We start from the raw sequence: 22,658 nt of genomic DNA, 5'->3' as shown, positions 1-22,658 counted from the left end.
TCCAAAGTGATGGCCTCCACCACCCAATGGGCCACTAAATCCTGAGGAGCTGTCTAAAAGGGTGTAACCTTCTCGACATCCGTGACACTCAACGACTGCAGCTGTAGGAAATCGTTTTATATGGTGGCTCAGGGGAAGGGACTGAATGCAATGGGGAGTGGCTCAGCGTAGATTCCACTATCCAATTCTCATTGGCTTTTTCACAGTCAAATGGAACATTATGCCATTTGTAATGTATAGAGAAATTTAGTTATCGAGTTGGGCAGAATTGTGAAGTTTTTTCACATCCACAATTTATGGTTGCTAAATAATTGGCAGTGAAAGACAGTTATAGGAAATCTTTTTGTGATGGAAAATGTAGATGAGCAGGGACAGCCAGAGTGTGGAGGAGAGAATGAGTATCAGTTAGAAAGATAGCTGAAGGCTGAGGTGTATACAGGTGAAGGTCTGGAGTTAGCTTTTATAGTCTAGCAAGTTGGAAAAGACGATATACTTGTGTATTTTATAAAGACACTTAGTTAGAAATAATTTTTTCATACTAAGTTAATCATATTTCCAGTCACCTGATAATAAAATCACCCTCTTACTCTTAACAGAATGCTTCAAAATGGCTGGAGTGGCATTTTTTGAATTTCAAAATACAGTGTTTTAACCTATTTCATTTACTTACACATTAGATGTTTACACTGTTATGCCCAGGTTTACGTTATAATTCCAAGTCATCATCTATGTTTATAAACTACAGCTCAGTTGATGTCAGCACACAAATACTAAGATACAACTCTTGCATTGATAACTTCTACGCCATCACCGTAGTCTTACAAAAAAATGATGTAAACAGTACCTGCCAATTATGTTCAGCTTTGTGTGTGTGTGTGCGTGTTTGTTAAATGCTTTTCACCATCTTTCCAAGTAGCAGGAAATATGATTACTGAATTATTATCTTTACTCAGTTCATCCAAAACATGGATTCATTAAGTGTGTTGCTCAGAGATGCACTACAGTTTTGTTGTGGCTTGATTGAACTATATGTTTATTGTTGAAATTCAGTAAAACTGGCTATTGATGGACCAAACAGTGACTGTGAAACTCCCAAGGCGGCTCTTTGACAGAGTGGTAAGCATCCTTTATTATTGTCTAATAGTGGTCTAGTATGTCACATTGCCCGGCAATCGCACACGGGTCTCCCCAGGCGAGAATTCTACCAGTCTCTTTCAGGAAAGTAATATTGACCAATGCTAAATGAAAACAACAGAATGACATCCGTAGGTATTTTATGAGCAGCACTTAATTTCCAGTTCAATTTTAAGAGCAGCTAAATCAGGTTGTGTTTTCGTCCGCCACTGCTTCTGCCTGCTACGGCCGAATCGAACCCGGTCTCCCGCGCACGGCAGGCGAGAATTCTACCACTGAACCACCAATGCCCGCCTCTTGGCTGCGGTGTGTGGCTGGACGCCTGCTGACTGAGGGCAGGTGTGGGGATTACAGGAGGTGAGAATGGTTTCTTTTCATACCTGCAGTAAAACTCTTCAGGTCGTCTGCCAGTTGTTGATTTGCCACAATGCTGAGGGATGGTGTCTTGTAATTGGTCTTGTCTTTCAGACCTTTCCACACAGAGGCTGTGCCACTAGAAGAGAACTGAGTGCGAAGCTTTTCAGAATAATTCTCTTGTTTACTGAGTTTAGCAGTGAACCATTGTTTGTCGTTGTTATAAGTTAAATAAGTCCTGGTAGGAACGCATATGTCCTCACAGAAACTGATATATGAGGTCACCGCTTCTGTGGTAGCAGCTTCAAAGACAGTCCAAACGGTGGAGAGAAACAGGATTGTGAATCCCACTCTGCTTCGTTAGTCTGTCTTTGCTGACAGTCCTAGGCAAGACTATAGCTGGTTTCAGCTTTTGCCTGGAGGGCGGTATGAAATGGACCAATCAGTGATCAGAAACTGATATCTGAGGTTACCGCTTCTGTGGCAGCAGCTTCAAAGACAGTCCAAACGGCGAGAGAGAAACAGGTTTGTAAATCCCGCCTGCCTCGTTAGTCTGTCTTTGTTTACAGTCCTAGGCAAGACTATAGCGGGTTTCAGCTCTTGACTGGGTGGCGGTATATAATGGACCAAACAGTGATCAGAAACTGATATATGAGGTTACCGTTTCTGTGGCAGCAGCTTCCAAGACAGTCCAAACGGTGGGAGAGAAACAGGTTTGTGAATCCCACTCTGCTTCGTTAGTCTGTCTTTGCTTTACAGTCCTAGGCAAGACTATAGCTGATCTCAGCTCTTGCCTGGATGGCGGTATATGATGGACCAAACAGTGATCAAAACTGATATATGAGGTTACCGCTTCTCTGTGGCAGCAACTTCAAAGACAGTCCAAACGGTGCAGAGAGAAACAGGTTTGTAAATCCCGCTCTGCCTCAAGTAGTCTGTCTTTGTTTACAGTCCTAGGCAAGACTATAGCTGGTTTCAGCTTTTTGCCTGGAGGGCGGTATGAGGTGGACCAATCAGTGATCAGAAACTGATATATGAGGTTACTGTTTCTGTGGCAGCAGCTTCAAAGACAGTCCAAACGGCAGAGAGAGAAACAGGTTTGTAAATCCCCTCTGCTTCGTTAGTCTGTCTTTGTTTACAGTCCTAGGCAAGACTATAGCTGATTTCAGCTCTTGCCTGGATGGCGGTATATGATGGACCAAACAGTGATCAGAAACTCCTAAGGCGGCTCTTTGACAGAGTGGTAAGCATCCTTTATTATTGTCTAACAGTGGTCTAGTATGTCACATTGCCCGGCAATCGCACACGGGTCTCCCGCGGCAGGCGAGAATTCTACCAGTCTCTTTCAGGAAAGTAATATTGACCAATGCTAAATGAAAACAACAGAATGACATCCGTAGGTATTTTATGAGCAGCACTTAATTTCCAGTTCAATTTTAAGAGCAGCTAACCAGGTTGTGTTTTCGTCCGCCACTGCTTCTGCCTGCTACGGCCGAATCGAACCCGGTCTCCCGCACGGCAGGCGAGAATTCTACCACTGAACCACCAATGCCCGCCTCTTGGCTGCGTGTGTGGCTGGACGCCTGCTGACTGAGGGCAGGTGTGGGGATTACAGGAGGTGAGAATGGTTTCTTTTCATACCTGCAGTAAAACTCTTCAGGTCGCCTGCCAGTTGTTGATTTGCCACAATGCTGGGGATGGTGTCTTGTAATTGGTCATGTCTTTCAGACCTTTCCACACAGAGTCTGTGCCACTAGAAGAGAACTGAGTGTGAAGCTTTTCAGAATAATTCCTCTTTGTTTACTGAGTTTAGCAGTGAACCATTGTTTGTCGTTGTTATAAGTTAAATAAGTCCTGGTAGGAACGCATATGTCCTCACAGAAGAGAGAAACAGGTTTGTAAATCCCACTCTGCTTCAGGATTGTTAGACTGTCTTTGCTTTACAGTCCTAGGCAAGACTATAGCTGATATCAGCTTTTGCCTGGAGGGCGGTATGAGATGGACCAATCAGTGATCAGAAACTGATATATGAGGTTACCGTTTCTGTGGCAGCAGCTTCAAAGACAGTCCAAACGGTGGGAGAGAAACAGGATTGTGAATCCCACTCTGCTTCGTTAGTCTGTCTTTGTTGACAGTCCTAGGCAAGACTATAGCTGGTTTCAGCTCTTGCCTGGATGGCGGTATGAAATGGACCAATCAGTGATCAGAAACTGATATATGAGGTTACCGCTTTTGTGGCAGCAGCTTCCAAAGACAGTCCAAACGGTGGGAGAGAAACAGGTTTGTGAATCCCACTCTGCTTCGTTAGTCTGTCTTTGTTTACAGTCCTAGGCAAGACTATAGCTGATCTCAGCTCTTGCCTGGATGGCGGTATATGATGGACCAAACAGTGATCAAAAACTGATATATGAGGTTACCGTTTCTGTGGCAGCAACTTCAAAGACAGTCCAAACGGCGAGAGAGAAACAGGTTTGTAAATCCCGCTCTGCCTCGTTAGTCTGTCTTTGTTTACAGTCCTAGGCAAGACTATAGCGGGTTTCAGCTTTTTGCCTGGAGGGCGGTATGAGGTGGACCAATCAGTGATCAGAAACTGATATATGAGGTTACTGTTTCTGTGGCAGCAGCTTCAAAGACAGTCCAAACGGCGAGAGAGAAACAGGTTTGTAAATCCCCTCTGCTTCGTTAGTCTGTCTTTGTTTACAGTCCTAGGCAAGACTATAGCTGATTTCAGCTCTTGCCTGGATGGCGGTATATGATGGACCAAACAGTGATCAGAAACTCCCAAGGCGGCTCTTTGGACAGAGTGGTAAGCATCCTTTATTATTGTCTAACAGTGGTCTAGTATGTCACATTGCCCGCAATCGCACACGGTCTCCCCGCGGCAGGCGAGAATTCTACCAGTCTCTTTCAGGAAAGTAATATTGACCAATGCTAAATGAAAACAACAGAATGACATCCGTAGGTATTTTATGAGCAGCACTTAATTTCCAGTTCAATTTTAAGAGCAGCTAAATCAGGTTGTGTTTTCGTCCGCACCACTGCTTCTGCCTGCTACGGCCGAATCGAACCCGGTCTCCCGCACGGCAGGCGAGAATTCTACCACTGAACCACCAATGCCCGCCTCTTGGCTGCGGTGTGGCTGGACGTCTGCTGACTGAGGGCAGGTGTGGGGATTACAGGAGGTGAGAATGGTTTCTTTTCATACCTGCAGTAAAACCTGTTCAGGTCGTCTGCCAGTTGTTGATTTGCCACAATGCTGGGGGATGGTGTCTTGTAATTGGTCATGTCTTTCAGACCTTTCCACACAGAGTCTGTGCCACTAGAAGAGAACTGAGTGTGAAGCTTTTCAGAATAATTCCTCTTTGTTTACTGAGTTTAGCAGTGAACCATTGTTTGTCGTTGTTAAATAAGTCCTGGTAGGAACGTTAAATAAGTCCTCACAGTAGGAACGCATATGTCCTCACAGAAGAGAGAAACAGGTTTGTAAATCCCACTCTGCTTCGTTAGACTGTCTTTGTTTACAGTCCTAGGCAAGACTATAGCTGATATCAGCTTTTGCCTGGAGGGCGGTATGAGATGGACCAATCAGTGATCAGAAACTGATATATGAGGTTACCGTTTCTGTGGCAGCAGCTTCAAAGACAGTCCAAACGGTGGGAGAGAAACAGGATTGTGAATCCCACTCTGCTTCGTTAGTCTGTCTTTGTTGACAGTCCTAGGCAAGACTATAGCTGGTTTCAGCTCTTGCCTGCAGGGCGGTATGAAATGGACCAATCAGTGATCAGAAACTGATATATGAGGTTACCGCTTCTGTGGCAGCAGCTTCAAAGACAGTCCAAACGGCAGAGAGAAACAGGTTTGTAAATCCCACTCTGCTTCGTTAGTCTGTCTTTGTTTACAGTCCTAGGCAAGACTATAGCTGATTTCAGCTCTTGCCTGGATGGCGGTATATGATGGACCAAACAGTGATCAGAAACTGATATAAGGCGGCTCTTTGGACAGAGTGGTAAGCATCCTTTATTATTGTCTAATAGTGGTCTAGTATGTCACATTGCCCGCAATCGCACACGGGGTTTCCCTTTCTCTTTTCAGGAAAGGAATATCGACCAATGCTAAATTAAAACAACAGAATGACATGCATAGGTATTTTATGAGCAGCACATAATTTCCAGTTCAATTTTAAGAGCAGTTAAACAGGTTTAGCTTTCGCCTGCCACTGCTTCTGCCTGCATTGGCCGGTAATCAACCCGGTCTCCCGCGTGGCAGGCGAAATTCTACCACTGAACCACCAATGCCCGCCTCTTATATGAGGGTGTGCCATTGTGCTTGAGTCAAACACCTGAACGTCAGCACGAGAAACACGTCTGACACTCCGCTTCAGTCGGTGCATTTGACCGAGGGTCCGGCTAGCTCAGTCGGTAGAGCATGAGACTTTAATCTCAGGGACCAAACGTGGGTTCGAGAAACCCACGTTGGGCGCACAGTTTCTATTTTCTGCAAAAGCGCCTCTCAAGAGCACTACCTGCTGCACGAGCCAGATCGATGCCCAGGCAAGTAGGCCCTGAATTCGGTCGGCGGCACCTCGAACGCCTCTGTGGCGCAATCGGTTAGCGCTGCTCGCTGTTAACCGGAAGGTTGGTGGTTCGAGCCCACCCAGGGACGGCCGAATGAAACTTTTTCCGCTTTCACTAACTGCTGTCTGTCTGTCTGGAAGCTGCTGACCGGTCACACGCCCTCTTCGCTAAGTTGAAGGGCAGGTGTGGGGATTACAGGAGGTGAGAATGGTTTCTTTTCATACCTGCAGTAAAACTCTTCAGGTCGTCTGCCAGTTGTTGATTTGCCACAATGCTGAGGGATGGTGTCTTGTAATTGGTCTTGTCTTTCAGACCTTTCCACACAGAGGCTGTGCCACTAGAAGAGAACTGAGTACTAAGCTTTTCAGAATAATTCCTCTTTGTTTACTGAGTTTAGCAGTGAACCATTGTTTGTCGTTGTTATAAGTTAAATAAGTCCTGGTAGGAACGCATATGTCCTCACAGAAACTGATATATGAGGTTACCGCTTGACGTTAGTTAGTCTTCAAAGACAGTCCAAACGGTTTGGATTGTCGAATCCCACTCTGCTTCGTTAAGTCTGTCTAGGCTGACAGTCCTAGGCAAGACTTTAGAGAATCAGGTTTGTAAATCCTCAGGCGGTAGGAACATATGGTCCTCACAGAAGAGAGAAACAGGTTTGTAAATCCTCTGCTTCTTAGTCTGTCTTTGTTTACAGTCCTAGGCAAGACTATAGCTCCTTCAGCTCTTTTGTAAATGATGGACCAAACTGCTAGAAACTCCCAAGCGGCTGTTTGGACAGAGTTTACAGTCCTAGGCAAGTCTAACATGGCTGATTCAGCTTTTGCCTGGAGGGCGGTATGAGATGGACTAAACTAATCAGTGATCAGAAACTGATATATGAGGTTACCGCTTCTGTGGCAGCAGCTTCAAAGACAGTCCAAACGGTGGGAGAGAAACAGGTTTGTGAATCCCACTCTGCTTCGTTAGTCTGTCTTTGTTGACAGTCCTAGGCAAGACTATAGCTGGTTTCAGTTATAAGCTTTGCCTGGAAGGGCGGTATGGAATGGACCAATCAGTGATCAGAAACTGATATATGAGGTTACCGCTTCTGTGGCAGCAGCTTCAAATGTCAGTCCAAACAGAAGAGAGAAACAGGTTTGTAAATCCCAGTCTGCCTCGTTAGTCTGTCTTTGCTTACAGTCCTAGGCAAGACTATAGCTGGTTTCAGCTTTTGCCTGGAGGGCGGTATGAGATGGACCAAACAGTGATCAGAAACTGATATATGAGGTTACTGTTTCTGTGGCAGCAGCTTCAAAGACAGTCCAAACGGTGAGAGAGAAACAGGTTTGTAAATCCCACTCTGCTTCGTTAGTCTGTCTTTGTTTACAGTCCTAGGCAAGACTATAGCTGATTTCAGCTTTTGCCTGGAGGGCGGTATGAGGTGGACCAATCAGTGATCAGAAACTGATATATGAGGTTACTGTTTCTGTGGCAGCAGCTTCAAAGACAGTCCAAACAAGGCGTCTTTGAGAGAAACAGGTTTTTATTAAATCCCACTCTGCTTCAAGTTAGTCTGTCTTTGTTTACAGTCCTAGGCAAGACTATAGCTGATTTCAGCTCTTGCCTGGATGGCGTATTGATATGATGGACCAAACAGTGATCAGAAACTCCAAGGCGTTCTCTTTGACAGAGTGGTAAGCATTGTTTATTATTGTCTAACAGTGGTCTAGTATGTCACATTGCCCGGCAATCGAACACGGGTCTCCCGCACTTTCAGGAAAGGAATATCGACCAAATGCTAAATTAAAACAACAGAATGACATGCATAGGTATTTGGCTGAGCAGCTGACTGAGGGCAGGTAATTTACAGTTCAATTTTCTTTTCAAGAGCAGTTCAGGTCGGTTGCCAGTTGTTGATTTGCCACAATGCTGGGGATGGTGTCTTGTAATCGATTGGTCATCTTTCAGACCTTTCCACAGGTCTGTGCCACTAGAAGAGAAACTGAGTGTGAATTCTACCACTGAACCACCAATGCCCTCTTTGTTTACTGAGTGTGCAGTGATTGTGCTTGAGTCAAACACCTCACAGAACGAGAAACAGCAATCCCACTCTGCTTCGCGACGTCTGACACTCCGACTATCAGTCGGTGCATTTTGCCTGGAGGGCCCGCTAGGACCAATCAGTGATCAGAAACTGATATGAGACTCTTAATCTTCAGGGTCGCAGTTCAAAGCCCCACGCAAACGGCGCACAGTTTCTATTTCTGCAAAAGCGCTTCTCTCACAAGAGCACTACCTGCTGTACGAGCCAGATCGATGCCCAGGCAAGTAGGCCCTGAATTCGGTCGGCGGCACCTCTAACGCCTCTGTGGCGCAATCGGTTAGCGCTTGCGCTGTTAACCGAAGGTTGGTGGTTCGAGCCCACCCAGGGACGGCCGAATGAAACTTTTTCCGCTTCACTAACTGCTGTCTGTCTGTCTGGAAGCTGCTGACCGGTCACACGCCCTCTTCGCTAAGTTGAAGGGCAGGTGTGGGGATTACAGGAGGTGAGAATGGTTTCTTTTCATACCTGCAGTAAAACTCTTCAGGTCGTCTGCCAGTTGTTGATTTGCCACAATGCTGAGGGATGGTGTCTTGTAATTGGTCTTGTCTTTCAGACCTTTCCACACAGAGGCTGTGCCACTAGAAGAGAACTGAGTACGAAGCTTTTCAGAATAATTCTCTTTGTTTACTGAGTTTAGCAGTGAACCATTGTTTGTCGTTGTTATAAGTTAAATAAGTCCTGGTAGGACCGCATATGTCCTCACAGAAACTGATATATGAGGTTACCTATGCTTCGTTAGTCTGTCTTTGTTGACAGTCCTAGGCAAGACTTTGACTGTCGTTGTTATAAGTTAAATAAGTCCTGGTAGGAACGCATATGTCCTCACAGAAGAGAGAAACAGGTTTGTAAATCCTGGTAGCAGCTTCAACCTCAAACAGAAGAGAGAAACAGGTTTGTAAATCCCCTCTGCTTCTGTTAGTCTGTCTTTGTTTACAGTCCTAGGCAAGACTATAGCTGATTTCAGCTCTTGCCTGGATGGCGGTATATGATGGACCAAACAGTGATCAGAAACTCCCAAGGCGGCTCTTCACAGAGTGGTAAGCATCCTTTATTATTGTCTAACAGTGGTCTAGTATGTCACATTGCCCGGCAATCGACTGCGGGTCTCCCCAAGGCAGGTATGAGATTCTACCAGTCTCTTTCAGAAACAATATTGAGGTTACTGTTTCTGTGGCAGCAGCTTCAAAGACAGTCCAAACGGTGGGAGAGAAACAGGATTGTGAATCCCACTCTGCTTCTGCTTCCTTAGTCTGTCTTTGTTGACAGTCCTAGGCAAGACTTTGACTGTCGTTGTTATAAGTTAAATAAGTCCTGGTAGGAACGCATATGTCCTCACAGAAGAGAGAAACAGGTTTGTAAATCTTGGTAGGAACGCATATGTCCTCACAGAAGAGAGAAACAGGATTGTGAATCCCAGTCTGCTTCGTTAGTCTGTCTTTGTTGATAGTCCTAGGCAAGACTATAGCTGGTTTCAGCTTTTGCCTGGAGGGCGGTATGAGATGGACCAATCAGTGATCAGAAACTGATATATGAGGTTACCGTTTCTGTGGCAGCAGCTTCAAAGACAGTCCAAACGGTGAGAGAGAAACAGGTTTGTAAATCCCGCTCTGCTTCGTTAGTCTGTCTTTGTTGACAGTCCTAGGCAAGACTATAGCTGGTTTCAGCTTTTTGCCTGGAGGGCGGTATGAGGTGGACCAATCAGTGATCAGAAACTGATATATGAGGTTACTGTTTCTGTGGCAGCAGCTTCAAAGACAGTCCAAACGGCGAGAGAGAAACAGGTTTGTAAATCCCACTCTGCTTCGTTAGTCTGTCTTTGTTTACAGTCCTAGGCAAGACTATAGCTGATTTCAGCTCTTGCCTGGATGGCGCATGATGGACCAAACAGTGATCAGAAACTCCCAACTATATATGAGGGTAAGCATCCTTTATTATTGTCTAATAGTGGTCTAGTATGTCACATTGCCCGGCATGGACACGGGTTTCCCTTTCTCTCTTTCAGGAAAGGAATACTGAATGCTAAATTAAACAACAGAATGACATGCATAGGTATTTTTGACAGACAGTCCAAACGGTGGGAGAGAGAAACAGGTTTGTGAACCCCTCTGCTTCCTTAGTCTGTCTTTGTTGACAGTCCTAGGCAAGACTTTGACTGTCGTTGTTATAAGTTAAATAAGTCCTGGTAGGAACGCATATGTCCTCACAGAAGAGAGAAACAGGTTTGTAAATCTTGGTAGGAACGCATATGTCCTCACAGAAGAGAGAAACAGGATTGTGAATCCCAGTCTGCTTCGTTAGTCTGTCTTTGTTGATAGTCCTAGACAAGACTATAGCTGGTTTCAGCTTTTGCCTGGAGGGCGGTATGAGGTGGACCAATCAGTGATCAGAAACTGATATATGAGGTTACTGTTTCTGTGGCAGCAGCTTCAAAGACAATCCAAACGGCGAGAGAGAAACAGGTTTGTAAATCCCACTCTGCTTCGTTAGTCTGTCTTTGTTTACAGTCCTAGGCAAGACTATAGCTGATTTCAGCTCTTGCCTGGATGGCGGTATATGATGGACCAAACAGTGATCAGAAACTCCCAAGGCGGCTCTTTGGACAGAGTGGTAAGCATCCTTTATTATTGTCTAATAGTGGTCTAGTATGTCACATTGCCCGGCAATCGCACACGGTTTCCCTTTCTCTTTCAGGAAAGGAATATCGACCAATGCTAAATTAAAACAACAGAATGACATGCATAGGTATTTTATGAGCAGCACATAATTTCCAGTTCAATTTTAAGAGCAGTTAAATCAGGTTTCGCTTTCGTCTGCCACTGCTTCTGCCTGCATTGGCCGAATCGAACCCGGTCTCCCGCGTGGCAGGCGAGAATTCTACCACTGAACCACCAATGCCCGCCTCTTGACAGGGGTGTGCCATTGTGCTTGAGTCAAACACCTGAACGCCAGCACGCTCGCGGCGACGCCTGACACTCCGCTCAGTCGGTGCATTTGACCGAGGGCCCGGCTAGCTCAGTCGGTAGAGCATGAGACTCTTAATCTCAGGGTCGTGGGTTCGAGCCCCACGTTGGGCGCACAGTTTCTATTTCTGCAAAAGCGCCTCTCACAAGAGCACTACCTGCTCTACGAGCCAGATCGATGCCCAGGCAAGTAGGCCCTGAATTCGGTCGGCGCACTCTCGAACGCCTCTGTGGCGCAATCGGTTAGCGCTCGGCTGTTAACCGAAAGGTTGGTGGTTCGAGCCCACCCAGGGACGGCCGAATGAAACTTTTTCCGCTTCACTAACTGCTGTCTGTCTGTCTGGAAGCTGCTGACCGTCACACGCCCTCTTCGCTAAGTTGAAGGGCAGGTGTGGGGATTACAGGAGGTGAGAATGGTTTCTTTTCATACCTGCAGTAAAACTCTTCAGGTCGTCTGCCAGTTGTTGATTTGCCACAATGCTGAGGGATGGTGTCTTGTAATTGGTCTTGTCTTTCAGACCTTTCCACACAGAGGCTGTGCCACTAGAAGAGAACTGAGTGCGAAGCTTTTCAGAATAATTCCTCTTGTTTACTGAGTTTAGCAGTGAACCATTGTTTGTCGTTGTTATAAGTTAAATAAGTCCTGGTAGGAACGCATATGTCCTCACAGAAACTGATATATGAGGTCACCGCTTCTGTGGCAGCAGCTTCAAAGACAGTCCAAACGGTGGGAGAGAAACAGGATTGTGAATCCCACTCTGCTTCGTTAGTCTGTCTTTGTTGACAGTCCTAGGCAAGACTATAGCTGGTTTCAGCTTTTGCCTGGAGGGCGGTATGAAATGGACCAATCAGTGATCAGAAACTGATATCTGAGGTTACCGCTTCTGTGGCAGCAGCTTCAAAGACAGTCCAAACGGCGAGAGAGAGAAACAGGTTTGTAAATCCCGCTCTGCCTCGTTAGTCTGTCTTTGTTTACAGTCCTAGGCAAGACTATAGCGGGTTTCAGCTCTTGCCTGGGTGGCGGTATATAATGGACCAAACAGTGATCAGAAACTGATATATGAGGTTACCGTTTCTGTGGCAGCAGCTTCCAAGACAGTCCAAACGGTGGGAGAGAAACAGGTTTGTGAATCCCACTCTGCTTCGTTAGTCTGTCTTTGTTTACAGTCCTAGGCAAGACTATAGCTGATCTCAGCTCTTGCCTGGATGGCGGTATATGATGGACCAAACAGTGATCAAAAACTGATATATGAGGTTACCGTTTCTGTGGCAGCAACTTCAAAGACAGTCCAAACGGCGAGAGAGAAACAGGTTTGTAAATCCCGCTCTGCCTCGTTAGTCTGTCTTTGTTTACAGTCCTAGGCAAGACTATAGCGGGTTTCAGCTTTTTGCCTGGAGGGCGGTATGAGGTGGACCAATCAGTGATCAGAAACTGATATATGAGGTTACTGTTTCTGTGGCAGCAGCTTCAAAGACAGTCCAAACGGCGAGAGAGAAACAGGTTTGTAAATCCCCCTCTGCTTCGTTAGTCTGTCTTTGTTTACAGTCCTAGGCAAGACTATAGCTGATTTCAGCTCTTGCCTGGATGGCGGTATATGATGGACCAAACAGTGATCAGAAACTCCCAAGGCGGCTCTTTGGACAGAGTGGTAAGCATCCTTTATTATTGTCTAACAGTGGTCTAGTATGTCACATTGCCCGGCAATCGCACACGGGTCTCCCCCGCGGCAGGCGAGAATTCTACCAGTCTCTTTCAGGAAAGTAATATTGACCAATGCTAAATGAAAACAACAGAATGACATCCGTAGGTATTTTATGAGCAGCACTTAATTTCCAGTTCAATTTTAAGAGCAGCTAAATCAGGTTGTGTTTTCGTCCGCCACTGCTTCTGCCTGCTACGGCCGAATCGAACCCGGTCTCCCGCACGGCAGGCGAGAATTCTACCACTGAACCACCAATGCCCGCCTCTTGGCTGCGGTGTGGCTGGACGTCTGCTGACTGAGGGCAGGTGTGGGGGATTACAGGAGGTGAGAATGGTTTCTTTTCATACCTGCAGTAAAACTCTTCAGGTCGTCCTGCCAGTTGTTGATTTGCCACAATGCTGAGGGATGGTGTCTTGTAATTGGTCTTGTCTTTCAGACCTTCCACACAGAGTCTGTGCCACTAGAAGAGAACTGAGTGTGAAGCTTTTCAGAATAATTCCTCTTTGTTTACTGAGTTTAGCAGTGAACCATTGTTTGTCGTTGTTATAAGTTAAATAAGTCCTGGTAGGGAACGCATATGTCCTCACAGAAACTGATATATGAGGTCCTCAGCAGAAAGACAGAGAAACAGGTTTGTAAATCCCACTCTGCTTCGTTAGTCTGTCTTTGTTGACAGTCCTAGGCAAGACTATAGCAGGTTTCAGCTTTTCCTGGAGGCGGTAAGTATGAAATGGACCAATCAGTGATCAGAAACTGATATCTGAGGTTACCGCTTCTGTGGCAGCAGCTTCAAAGACAGTCCAAACGGCGAGAGAGAAACAGGTTTGTAAATCCCGCTCTGCCTCGTTAGTCTGTCTTTGTTTACAGTCCTAGGCAAGACTATAGCGGGTTTCAGCTCTTGACTGGACCAAATGGACCAAAGTGATCAGAAACTGATATATGAGGTTACCGCTTTCTGTGGCAGCAGCTTCCCAGACAGTCCAAACGGTGGGAGAGAAACAGGTTTGTGAATCCCACTCTGCTTCGTTAGTCTGTCTTTGTTTACAGTCCTAGGCAAGACTATAGCTGATCTCAGCTCTTGCCTGGAGGGCGGTATATGATGGACCAAACAGTGATCAAAAACTGATATATGAGGTTACCGTTTCTGTGGCAGCAGCTTCAAAGACAGTCCAAACGGCGAGAGAGAAACAGGTTTGTAAATCCCGGTCTGCCTCGTTAGTCTGTCTTTGTTTACAGTCCTAGGCAAGACTATAGCTGGTTTCAGCTTTTGCCTGGAGGGCGGTATGAGGTGGACCAATCAGTGATCAGAAACTGATATATGAGGTTACTGCTTCTGTGGCAGCAGCTTCAAAGACAGTCCAAACGGCGAGAGAGAGAAACAGGTTTGTAAATCCCACTCTGCTTCGTTAGTCTGTCTTTGTTTACAGTCCTAGGCAAGACTATAGCTGATTTCAGCTCTTGCCTGGATGGCGGTATATCATGGACCAAACAGTGATCAGAAACTGATATATGAGGTTACCGCTTCTGTGGCAGCAGATTCAAAGACAGTCCAAAAGGTGGAGAGAAACAGGTTTGTGAATCCCACTCTGCTTCGTTAGTCTGTCTTTGTTTACAGTCCTAGGCAAGACTATAGCTGATCTCAGCTCTTGCCTGGAGGGCGGTATGAGGTGGACCAATCAGTGATCAGAAACTGATATATGAGGTTACTGTTTCTGTGGCAGCAGCTTCAAAGACAGTCCAAACGGCGAGAGAGAAACAGGTTTGTAAATCCCATTCTGCTTCGTTAGTCTGTCTTTGTTTACAGTCCTAGGCAAGACTATAGCTGATTTCAGCTCTTGCCTGGATGGCGGTATATGATGGACCAAACAGTGATCAGAAACTCCCAAGGCGGCTCTTTGACAGAGTGGTAAGCATCCTTTATTATTGTCTAACAGTGGTCTAGTATGTCACATTGCCCGGCAATCGCACACGGGTCTCCCTTTCTCTCTTTCAGGAAAGGAATATCGACCAATGCTAAATTAAAACAACAGAATGACATGCATAGGTATTTTATGAGCAGCACATAATTTCCAGTTCAATTTTAAGAGCAGTTAAATCAGGTTGCGCTTTTCGCCTGCCACTGCTTCTGCCTGCATTGGCCGAATCGAACCCGGTCTCCAGCGTGGCAGGCGAGAATTTACCACTGAACCACCAATGCCCGCCTCTTGGCAGGGGTGTGCCATTGTGCTTGAGTCAAACACCTGAACGCCAGCACGCTCGTGCGACGCCTGACACCCGCTCAGTCGGTGCATTTGGCCGAGGCCCGCTAGCTCAGTCGGTAGAGCATGAGACTTTAATCTCAGGGTCGTGGTTCGAGCCCCACGTTGGGCGCACAGTTTCTATTTCTGCAAAAGCGCCTCTCACAAGAGCACTACCTGCTCTACGAGCCAGATCGATGCCCAGGCAAGTAGGCCCTGAATTCGGTCGGCGGCACCTCGAACGTCTCTGTGGCGCAATCGGTTAGCGCTCGCTGTTAACCGGAAGGTTGGTGGTTCGAGCCCACCCAGGACGGCCGAATGAAACTTTTTCCGCTTTCACTAACTGCTGTCTGTCTGTCTGGAAGCTGCTGACCGGTCACACGCCCTCTTCGCTAAGTTGAAGGGCAGGTGTGGGGGATTACAGGAGGTGAGAATGGTTTCTTTTCATACCTGCAGTAAAACTCTTCAGGTCGTCTGCCAGTTGTTGATTTGCCACAATGCTGAGGGATGGTGTCTTGTAATTGGTCTTGTCTTTCAGACCTTTCACACAGAGGCTGTGCCACTAGAAGAGAACTGAGTGCGCGTGCTTTTCAGAATAATTCTCTTTGTTTACTGAGTTTAGCAGTGAACCATTGTTTGTCGTTGTTATAAGTTAAATAAGTCCTGGTAGGAACGAAAGCTGATATGTCCTCACAGAAGAAAGAAACCAAACGGTGGAGAGAAACAGGATTTGTAAATCCCACTCTGCTTCGTTAGACTGTCTTTGTTTACAGTCCTAGGCAAGACTATAGCTGATATCAGCTTTTGCCTGGAGGGCGGTATGAGATGGACCAATCAGTGATCAGAAACTGATATATGAGGTTACCGTTTCTGTGGCAGCAGCTTCAAAGACAGTCCAAACGGTGGGAGAGAAACAGGATTGTGAATCCCACTCTGCTTCGTTAGTCTGTCTTTGTTGACAGTCCTAGGCAAGACTATAGCTGGTTTCAGCTCTTGCCTGGAGGGCGGTATGAAATGGACCAATCAGTGAGCAGAAACTGATATATGAGGTTACCGCTTCTGTGGCAGCAGCTTCAAAGACAGTCCAAACGGCGAGAGAGAAACAGGTTTGTAAATCCCGCTCTGCCTCGTTAGTCTGTCTTTGTTTACAGTCCTAGGCAAGACTATAGCGGGTTTCAGCTCTTGTCTGGATGGCGGTATATAATGGACCAAACAGTGATCAGAAACTGATATATGAGGTTACCGTTTCTGTGGCAGCAGATTCCAAGACAGTCCAAAAGGTGGAGAGAGAAACAGGTTTGTGAATCCCACTCTGCTTCGTTAGTCTGTCTTTGTTTACAGTCCTAGGCAAGACTATAGCTGATCTCAGCTCTTGCCTGGAGGGCGGTATGAGGTGGACCAATCAGTGATCAGAAACTGATATATGAGGTTACTGTTTCTGTGGCAGCAGCTTCAAAGACAGTCCAAACGGCGAGAGAGAAACAGGTTTGTAAATCCCATTCTGCTTCGTTAGTCTGTCTTTGTTTACAGTCCTAGGCAAGACTATAGCTGATTTCAGCTCTTGCCTGGATGGCGGTATATGATGGACCAAACAGTGATCAGAAACTCCTAAGGCGGCTCTTTGGACAGAGTGGTAAGCATCCTTTATTATTGTCTAACAGTGGTCTAGTATGTCACATTGCCCGGCAATCGCACACGGGTCTCCCTTTCTCTCTTCAGGAAAGGAATATCGACCAATGCTAAATTAAAACAACAGAATGACATGCATAGGTATTTTATGAGCAGCACATAATTTCCAGTTCAATTTTAAGAGCAGTTAAATCAGGTTGCGTTTTCGTCTGCCACTGCTTCTGCCTGCATTGGCCGAATCGAACCCGGTCTCCAGCGTGGCAGGCGAGAATTCTACCACTGAACCACCAATGCCCGCCTCTTGGCAGGGGTGTGCCATTGTGCTTGAGTCAAACACCTGAACGCCAGCACGCTCGCGGCGACGCCTGACACCCGCTCAGTCGGTGCATTTGGCCGAGGGCCCGCTAGCTCAGTCGGTAGAGCATGAGACTCTTAATCTCAGGGTCGTGGGTTCGAGCCCCACGTTGGGCGCACAGTTTCTATTTCTGCAAAAGCGCCTCTCACAAGAGCACTACCTGCTCTACGAGCCAGATCGATGCCCAGGCAAGTAGGCCCTGAATTCGGTCGGCGGCACTCTCGAACGCCTCTGTGGCGCAATCGGTTAGCGCGCTCGCTGTTAACCGGAAGGTTGGTGGTTCGAGCCCACCCAGGGACGGCTGAATGAAACTTTTTCCGCTTCACTAACTGCTGTCTGTCTGTCTGGAAGCTGCTGACCGGTCACACGCCCTCTTCGCTGAGTTGAAGGGCAGGTGTGGGGATTACAGGAGGTGAGAATGGTTTCTTTTCATACCTGCAGTAAAACTCTTCAGGTCGTCTGCCAGTTGTTGATTTGCCACAATGCTGAGGGATGGTGTCTTGTAATTGGTCTTGTCTTTCAGACCTTTCCACACAGAGGCTGTGCCACTAGAAGAGAACTGAGTGCGAAGCTTTTCAGAATAATTCCTCTTTGTTTACTGAGTTTAGCAGTGAACCATTGTTTGTCGTTGTTATAAGTTAAATAAGTCCTGGTAGGAACGCATATGTCCTCACAGAAACTGATATATGAGGTTACCGTTTCTGTGGCAGCAGCTTCAAAGACAGTCCAAACGGTGGGAGAGAAACAGGATTGTGAATCCCACTCTGCTTCGTTGGTCTGTCTTTGTTGACAGTCCTAGGCAAGACTTTGACTGTCGTTGTTATAAGTTAAATAAGTCCTGGTAGGAACGCATATGTCCTCACAGAAGAGAGAAACAGGTTTGTAAATCCCACTCTGCTTCGTTAGACTGTCTTTGTTTACAGTCCTAGGCAAGACTATAGCTGATATCAGCTTTTGCCTGGAGGGCGGTATGAGATGGACCAATCAGTGATCAGAAACTGATATATGAGGTTACCGTTTCTGTGGCAGCAGCTTCAAAGACAGTCCAAACGGTGGGAGAGAAACAGGATTGTGAATCCCACTCTGCTTCGTTAGTCTGTCTTTGTTGACAGTCCTAGGCAAGACTATAGCTGGTTTCAGCTTTTGCCTGGAGGGCGGTATGAAATGGACCAATCAGTGATCAGAAACTGATATATGAGGTTACCGTTTCTGTGGCAGCAGCTTCAAAGACAGTCCAAACGGCGAGAGAGAAATAGGTTTGTAAATCCCGCTCTGCCTCGTTAGTCTGTCTTTGTTTACAGTCCTAGGCAAGACTATAGCGGGTTTCAGCTCTTGTCTGGATGGCGGTATATAATGGACCAAACAGTGATCAGAAACTGATATATGAGGTTACCGTTTCTGTGGCAGCAGATTCCAAGACAGTCCAAAAGGTGGGAGAGAAACAGGTTTGTGAATCCCACTCTGCTTCGTTAGTCTGTCTTTGTTTACAGTCCTAGGCAAGACTATAGCTGATCTCAGCTCTTGCCTGGAGGGCGGTATGAGGTGGACCAATCAGTGATCAGAAACTGATATATGAGGTTACTGTTTCTGTGGCAGCAGCTTCAAAGACAGTCCAAACGGCGAGAGAGAAACAGGTTTGTAAATCCCATTCTGCTTCGTTAGTCTGTCTTTGTTTACAGTCCTAGGCAAGACTATAGCTGATTTCAGCTCTTGCCTGGATGGCGGTATATGATGGACCAAACAGTGATCAGAAACTCCCAAGGCGGCTCTTTGACAGAGTGGTAAGCATCCTTTATTATTGTCTAATAGTGGTCTAGTATGTCACATTGCCCGGCAATCGCACACGGGTTTCCCTTTCTCTCTTTCAGGAAAGGAATATCGACCAATGCTAAATTAAAACAACAGAATGACATGCATAGGTATTTTATGAGCAGTCCAAACGGTGGGAGAGAAACAGGTTTGTGAACCCCACTCTGCTTCCTTAGTCTGTCTTTGTTGACAGTCCTAGGCAAGACTTTGACTGTCGTTGTTATAAGTTAAATAAGTCCTGGTAGGAACGTGCATATGTCCTCACAGAACGAGAGAGAACAGGTTTGTAAATCTTGTGTAGCAGCGCATATGTCCTCACAGAAGAGAGAAACAGGATTGTGAATCCCAGTCTGCTTCGTTAGTCTGTCTTTGTTGATAGTCCTAGACAAGACTATAGCTGGTTTCAGCTTTTGCCTGGAGGGCGGTATGAGATGGACCAATCAGTGATCAGAAACTGATATATGAGGTTACTGTTTCTGTGGCAGCAGCTTCAAAGACAATCCAAACGGCGAGAGAGAAACAGGTTTGTAAATCCCACTCTGCTTCGTTAGTCTGTCTTTGTTTACAGTCCTAGGCAAGACTATAGCTGATTTCAGCTCTTGCCTGGATGGCGGTATATGATGGACCAAACAGTGATCAGAAACTCCCAAGGCGGCTCTTTGGACAGAGTGGTAAGCATCCTTTATTATTGTCTAATAGTGGTCTAGTATGTCACATTGCCCGGCAATCGCACACGGGTTTCCCTTTCTCTCTTTCAGGAAAGGAATATCGACCAATGCTAAATTAAAACAACAGAATGACATGCATAGGTATTTTATGAGCAGCACATAATTTCCAGTTCAATTTTAAGAGCAGTTAAATCAGGTTTCGTTTTCGTCTGCCACTGCTTCTGCCTGCATTGGCCGAATCGAACCCGGTCTCCCGCGTGGCAGGCGAGAATTCTACCACTGAACCACCAATGCCCACCTCTTGACAGGGGTGTGCCATTGTGCTTGAGTCAAACACCTGAACGTCAGCACGCTCGTGCGACGCCTGACACCCGCTCAGTCGGTGCATTTGACTGAGGGCCCGGCTAGCTCAGTCGGTAGAGCATGAGACTCTTAATCTCAGGGTCGTGGGTTCGAGCCCCACGTTGGGCGCACAGTTTCTATTTCTTGCAAAAGCGCCCTCTCACAAGAGCACTACCTGCTGTACGAGCCAGATCGATGCCCAGGCAAGTAGGCCCTGAATTCGGTCGGCGGCACCTCGAACGTCTCTGTGGCGCAATCGGTTAGCGCGCTCGCTGTTAACCGAAAGGTTGGTGGTTCGAGCCCACCCAGGACGGCCGAATGAAACTTTTTCCGCTTTCACTAACTGCTGTCTGTCTGTCTGGAAGCTGCTGACCGGTCACACGTCCTCTTCGCTAAGTTGAAGGGCAGGTGTGGGGGATTACAGGAGGTGAGAATGGTTTCTTTTCATACCTGCAGTAAAACTCTTCAGGTCGTCTGCCAGTTGTTGATTTGCCACAATGCTGAGGGATGGTGTCTTGTAATTGGTCTTGTCTTTCAGACCTTTCCACACAGAGGCTGTGCCACTAGAAGAGAACTGAGTGCGAAGCTTTTCAGAATAATTCCTCTTTGTTTACTGAGTTTAGCAGTGAACCATTGTTTGTCGTTGTTATAAGTTAAATAAGTCCTGGTAGGAACGCATATGTCCTCACAGAAGAGAGAAACAGGTTTGTAAATCATGGTAGCAGCATATGTCCTCACAGAAGAGAGAAACAGGTTTGTAAATCCCACTCTGCTTCGTTAGTCTGTCTTTGTTGACAGTCCTAGGCAAGACTATAGCTGATATCAGCTTTTGCCTGGAGGGCGGTATGAGATTGACCAATCAGTGATCAGAAACTGATATATGAGGTTACCGTTTCTGTGGCAGCAGCTTCAAAGACAGTCCAAACGGTGGGAGAGAAACAGGTTTGTGAACCCCACTCTGCTTCCTTAGTCTGTCTTTGTTGACAGTCCTAGGCAAGACTTTGACTGTCGTTGTTATAAGTTAAATAAGTCCTGGTAGGAACGCCCTGAAGAGAGAAACAGGTTTGTAAATCCTGGTAGGAACGCATATGTCCTCACAGAAGAGAGAAACAGGATTGTGAATCCCACTCTGCTTCGTTAGTCTGTCTTTGTTGACAGTCCTAGGCAAGACTTTGACTGTCGTTGTTATAAGTTAAATAAGTCCTGGTAGGAACGCATATGTCCTCACAGAAGAGAGAAACAGGTTTGTAAATCCTGGTAGGAACGCATATGTCCTCACAGAAGAGAGAAACAGGTTTGTAAATCCCACTCTGCTTAGTTAGACTGTCTTTGTTTACAGTCCTAGGCAAGACTATAGCTGATATCAGCTTTTGCCTGGAGGGCGGTATGAGATTGACCAATCAGTGATCAGAAACTGATATATGAGGTTACCGTTTCTGTGGCAGCAGCTTCAAAGACAGTCCAAACGGTGGGAGAGAAACAGGTTTGTGAACCCCACTCTGCTTCCTTAGTCTGTCTTTGTTGACAGTCCTAGGCAAGACTTTGCTGTCGTTTATAAGTTAAATAAGTCCTGGTAGGCGTGCATATGTGGACCAAACAGAAGAGAGAAACAGGTTTGTACCGCTTGGTAGGAAGCAGCTTCATGTCCTCAACAGAAGAGAGAAACAGGATTGTGAATCCCAGCTGCTTCGTTAGTCTGTCTTTGTTTGATAGTCCTAGGCAAGACTATAGCTGGTTTCAGCTTTTGCCTGGAGGGCGGTATATAATGGACCAATCAGTGATCAGAAACTGATATATGAGGTTACCGCTTCTGTGGCAGCAGCTTCAAAGACAGTCCAAACGGTGAGAGAAACAGGTTTGTAAATCCCACTCTGCTTCGTTAGTCTGTCTTTGTTTACAGTCCTAGGCAAGACTATAGCTGGTTTCAGCTTTTTGCCTGGAGGGCGGTATGAGGTGGACCAATCAGTGATCAGAAACTGATATATGAGGTTACTGTTTCTGTGGCAGCAGCTTCAAAGACAGTCCAAACGGCGAGAGAGAAACAGGTTTGTAAATCCCACTCTGCTTCGTTAGTCTGTCTTTGTTTACAGTCCTAGGCAAGACTATAGCTGATTTCAGCTCTTGCCTGGATGGCGGTATATGATGGACCAAACAGTGATCAGAAACTCCCAAGGCGGCTCTTTGACAGAGTGGTAAGCATCCTTTATTATTGTCTAATAGTGGTCTAGTATGTCACATTGCCCGGCAATCGCACACGGGTCTCCCCCGCGGCAGGCGAGAATTCTACCAGTCTCTTTCAGGAAAGTAATATTGACCAATGCTAAATGAAAACAACAGAATGACATCCGTAGGTATTTTTATGAGCAGCACTTAATTTCCAGTTCAATTTTAAGAGCAGCTAAATCAGGTTGTGTTTTCGTCCGCCACTGCTTCTGCCTGCTACGGCCGAATCGAACCCGGTCTCCCGCGGCAGGCGAGAATTCTACCACTGAACCACCAATGCCCGCCTCTTGGCTGCGGTGTGGCTGGACGTCTGCTGACTGAGGGCAGGTGTGGGGGATTACAGGAGGTGAGAATGGTTTCTTTTCATACCTGCAGTAAAACTCTTCAGGTCGTCTGCCAGTTGTTGATTTGCCACAATGCTGAGGGATGGTGTCTTGTAATTGGTCTTGTCTTTCAGACCTTTCCACACAGAGGCTGTGCCACTAGAAGAGAACTGAGTGCGAAGCTTTTCAGAATAATTCCTCTTTGTTTACTGAGTTTAGCAGTGAACCATTGTTTGTCGTTGTTATAAGTTAAATAAGTCC

The 22,658-nt window shown here is 46.4% G+C and overlaps 3 non-coding genes across 3 annotated transcripts; all 3 read left to right on the top strand.

Moving 5' to 3' along the window:
- Nucleotides 1-11,149: 11,149 nt before the first annotated feature.
- On the top strand, nucleotides 11,150-11,222 carry trnak-cuu. The gene has a single exon. It is a non-coding gene; the product is annotated as a tRNA-Lys (tRNA).
- Nucleotides 11,223-17,076: 5,854 nt separating this feature from the next.
- Nucleotides 17,077-17,148, top strand: trnak-cuu. The gene has a single exon. It is a non-coding gene; the product is annotated as a tRNA-Lys (tRNA).
- A 2,759-nt stretch (nucleotides 17,149-19,907) lies between these two features.
- Nucleotides 19,908-19,980, top strand: trnak-cuu. Its single transcript has one exon. It is a non-coding gene; the product is annotated as a tRNA-Lys (tRNA).
- The last annotated feature ends 2,678 nt before the right edge of the window (nucleotides 19,981-22,658 follow it).

The sequence above is a fragment of the Puntigrus tetrazona genome, chromosome 5, assembly GCF_018831695.1.
Source record: "Puntigrus tetrazona isolate hp1 chromosome 5, ASM1883169v1, whole genome shotgun sequence".
Taxonomy (NCBI): Eukaryota; Metazoa; Chordata; class Actinopteri; order Cypriniformes; family Cyprinidae; genus Puntigrus; species Puntigrus tetrazona.
This window is presented reverse-complemented; position numbering and strand designations above follow the sequence as displayed.